Source organism: Arachis hypogaea, chromosome 12 (assembly GCF_003086295.3).
Source record: "Arachis hypogaea cultivar Tifrunner chromosome 12, arahy.Tifrunner.gnm2.J5K5, whole genome shotgun sequence".
Classification (NCBI taxonomy): domain Eukaryota; kingdom Viridiplantae; phylum Streptophyta; class Magnoliopsida; order Fabales; family Fabaceae; genus Arachis; species Arachis hypogaea.
Genome location: NC_092047.1, coordinates 98,175,365 through 98,179,643, shown reverse-complemented (window position 1 = coordinate 98,179,643; position 4,279 = coordinate 98,175,365). Strand labels below are relative to the sequence as shown.

At 39.6% G+C, this 4,279-nt stretch overlaps 1 non-coding gene across 1 annotated transcript; it reads left to right on the top strand.

The window, feature by feature from the left end:
* Window positions 1–2,856: 2,856 nt before the first annotated feature.
* Window positions 2,857–2,964, top strand: LOC112731385 (small nucleolar RNA R71). Its single transcript, XR_003167165.1, has one exon. It is a non-coding gene; the product is annotated as a small nucleolar RNA R71 (small nucleolar RNA).
* Window positions 2,965–4,279: the final 1,315 nt, after the last annotated feature.

Below are 4,279 nucleotides of genomic sequence, written 5' to 3'. Positions count from 1 at the left end.
TTTAAGACAAAGTTACTAACTACTAATGATCATGTAATAAAGACACAAACATAGATAAGCACATAACATAGAAAATGAAAAACAGAGAAAGTAAGAACAAGGAATGAGTCCACCTTAGTGATGTCCTTGAGTTCTTCTATGTCTCTTCCTTGTCTTTGCTGCTCCTCCTTCATTGCTTTTAGATCTTCTCTGATTTCATGAAGGATGATGGAGTGCTTTTGATGTTCCACCCTTAGTTGCTTCCAATAATTGTGTGGAAGAAAATGTATCCTCTGAGGTATCTCAGGGATCTCTTGATTTGCAGTCAAATGTTCTACCACTGAGCTATAGACCCTTGATGGAAGCTTTTGTCTTCCCTTTCCTCTTTCTAGAGGTTTCTCTGGCCTTAGGTGCCATCAATGGTTATGGAAAAAACAAAAAAGCTATGCTTTTACCACACCAAACTTAGAATGTTGCTCGCCCTCGAGCAAAAGAAGAAAGAATAGAAGAATAAGAGGATATGGAGGAGAGGGATGGCTGTGTGTATTCGGCCATATGGGTGGGATTGGGTGGGGAAGAGATGTTGAATTTTTGAAGGTAAGTGGGTGTATGGGTGTGAGTGGTAAATGGAAGACAAAAGGGATGAGTGTTTATTGGGAATAGAGGATGATTGAGAAGAGAGAAAAGAGTGATTGGAGGTAGGTGGGGATCCTGTGGGGTCCACAGATCCTGAGGTGATCCTGTGAGGTCCACAGATCTTGAGGTGTCAAGGCATTTACATCCCTGCACCAATTTAGGCATGCAAAATGCCCTTGCACACAACTCTGGGCGTTCGGCGCCAGGTTGGTGCCCATTTTGGGCGTTCAACGCCCATTTGCTGCCATTTCTGGCGTTGAACGCCAGTTTCATGCTTGTTCTGGGCGTTCAGCGCCAGGATGCTCCCATTCTGGGCGTTCAGCGCCAGAACTATGCTCTGTTCTGGCGTTTGAACGCCAGACAGATGCTCCTCCAGGGTGTGATTTTTCTTCTGCTGTTTTTGATTCCGTTTTTGAATTTTTTTGTTTATTTTGTGACTCCACATGATCATGAACCTAAGAAAACAATAAAAATAAGAATTAGATAAACATTGGGTTGCCTCCCAACAAGCGCTTCTTTAATGTCAATAGCTTGACAGTGGGCTCTCATGGAGCCTCACAGATGTGCAGAGCTTTGTTGAGACTCTCCAACACCAAACTTAGAGTTTGGATATGAGAGTTCAACACCAAACTTAGAGTTTGGTTGTGGCCTCCCAACACCAAACTTAGAGTTTGACTGTGGGGGCTCTAGTTGACTCTGCTGGGAGAGAAGCTTTTCCTGCTTCCTCTCCATGGTTGCAGAGGGGGATCCTTGAGTTTTGAATACAAGGGAGTTCTCATTCCATTGAAGGACTATTTCGCCTCTGTCAACATCAATCACAGCTCTTGCTGTGGCCAGGAAAGGTCTTCCTAGGATGATGGATTCATCCTCTTCCTTTCCAGTATCCAGGACTATGAAATCAGCAGGGATGTAAAGGCCCTCAACCTTTACTAATACATCTTCTACTTGTCCATAGGCCTGTTTTCTTGAGCTATCTGCCATCTCCAGTGAGATTTTAGCAGCTTGCACCCCATAGATTCCCAGTTTCTCTATTACAGAGAGGGGCATGAGGTTTATCCCTGAACCAAGGTCACACAGAGCCTTAAAGATCATGGTGCCTATGGTACAGGGTATTATGAACTTTCCAGGATCCTGTCTCTTCTGAGGCAATGTCAGTTGATCCAGATCACTTAGTTCATTGATGAACAAGGGAGGTTCAACTTCCCAAGCATCAATGCCAAATAATTTGGCATTCAGCTTCATGATTGCACCAAGAAACTTGGCAGTTTGCTCTTTAGTGACATCCTCATTCTCTTCAGAAGAGGAATACTCATCAGAGCTCATGAAGGGCATAAGGAGGTTCAATGGAATCTCTATGGTCTCTAGATGAGTCTCAGATTCCTTTGGTTCCTCAGAGGGAAGCTCCTTATTGATCACTGGACGTCCCAGGAGGTCTTCCTCCTTGGGATTCACGTCCTCTCCTCTCCTCACAGGTTCGGCCATGGCGCTTATGTCAATGGCCTTGCACTCTCCTTTTGGATTCTCTTCTGTATTGCTTGGGAGAGTACTAGGAGGGATTTCAGTGATCCTTTTGCTCAGCTGGCCCACTTGTGCTTCCAGATTTCTAATGGAAGATCTTGTTTCATTCATGAAACTTACAGTGGCCTTAGATAGATCAGAGACTAGATTTGCTAAATTAGAAGCATTTTGTTCAGAGTTCTCTGTCTGTTGCTGAGTTGATGATGGAAAAGGTTTGCTATTGCTAAACCTGTTTCTTCCACCATTATTAAAGCCTTGTTGGGGCTTTTGATCCTTCCATGAGAAATTTGGATGATTTCTCCATGTTGAGTTATAGGTGTTTCCATAAGGTTCACCTAAGTAATTTACCTCTGCTATTGCAGGGTTCTCAGGATCATAAGCTTCTTCTTCAGAAGATGCCTCTTGAGTACTGTTGGATGCAGCTTGCATTCCATGCAGACTCTGAGAAATCATATTGACTTGCTGAGTCAATATTTTATTCTGAGCCAATATGGCATTCAGGGTATCAACTTCAAGAACTCCCTTCTTCATAGGCGTCCCATTACTCACAGGATTCCTTTCAGAAGTGTACATGAACTGGTTATTAGCAACCATGTCAATGAGTTCTTGAGCTTCTGCAGGCGTTTTCTTTAGGTGAATGGATCCACCTGCAGAAGTGTCCAGTGACATCTTTGATAGCTCAGATAAACCATCATAGAATATATCCAGGATGGTCCATTCTGAAAGCATGTCTGAAGGACACTTTTTGGTCAACTGTTTGTATCTTTCCCAAGCTTCATAGAGGGATTCACCTTCTTTCTGTCTGAAGGTTTGAACATCAGCTCTAAGCTTGCTCAGCTTTTGAGGAGGAAAGTACTTGGCTAAGAAAGCCGTGACCAGCTTATCCCAAGAGTTCAGGCTGTCTTTGGGTTGAGAATCCAACCATAATCTAGCTCTGTCTCTTACAGCAAAAGGGAAAAGCATGAGCCTGTAGACTTCAGGATCTACTCCATTAGTCTTAACAGTATCACATATCTACAAGAATTCAGTTAAGAACTGAAAAGGATCTTCAGATGGAAGTCCATGAAACTTGCAGTTCTGCTGCATTAGAGAAACTAATTGAGGTTTAAGCTCAAAGTTGTTTGCTCCAATGGCAGGAATGGAGATGCTTCTTCCATGTAAATTGGAATTAGGTGCAGTAAAGTCACCAAGCATCTTCCTTACATTATTATTATTTTCGGCTGCCATCTCCTCTGCCTGTTCGAAAATTTCTGAAAGGTTATCTCTGGATTGTTGTATTTTAGCTTCTCTTAATTTTTTCGTCAGAGTCCTTTCAGGTTCTGGATCTGCTTCCACAAGAATGTTCTTATCCTTGCTCCTGCTCATATGACAAGGAAGAATGGCCAGAAAAATGATAATAATAATAAAGATCCTTTATACCACAGTATAGGGATCCCTTTGTGAGTGGAAGAGAAGGGGGAGACAAAGAATGTGATGTAAAGGAAGAAATGCAACTGTACGAATGGAAGAGATGTGAGATGAGATGTTAGGATATGAATGAATAAATAGAATAGGATGGGGGAGGGATAATTTTCGAAAATTATTTTGAAAAAGAGTTAGTGATTTTTGAAAATGGTTTTTTTTTTCGAAAATTAAAATTTAAAATTTAAAATAATAGTTAATTAAAAAGAAATTTTGAAAAAGGGGGAAGATATTTTCGAAAAATGAGAGAGAGAGAGTTAGTTAGGTGGTTTTGAAAAAGTTAAGAAACAAACAAAAAGTTAGTTAGTTTGTTGAAACAAATTTTGAAAAGATAAGAAGTTAGGAGGTTAGAGAAGATATTTTGAAAAGATATTTTTGAAAAAGATAAGATAAGAAGATATTTTTGAAAAGATATGATTGAAGTTAGTTTTTTTGAAAAAGATTTGATTTTTTTAAAATTTCAATTAATGACTTGATTCATAAGAAATCACAAGATATGATTCTAGAACTTAAAGTTTGAATCTTTCTTAACAAGCAAGTAACAAACTTCAAATTTTTGAATCAAAACATTAATTGTTTATGTTATTTTCGAAAATTTGGTATAAAAATAAGAAAAAGATTTTTTTGAAAAATATTTTTTTGAATTTTCGAAAATAACTAAGAAATTTGAAAAAGATTTGATTTT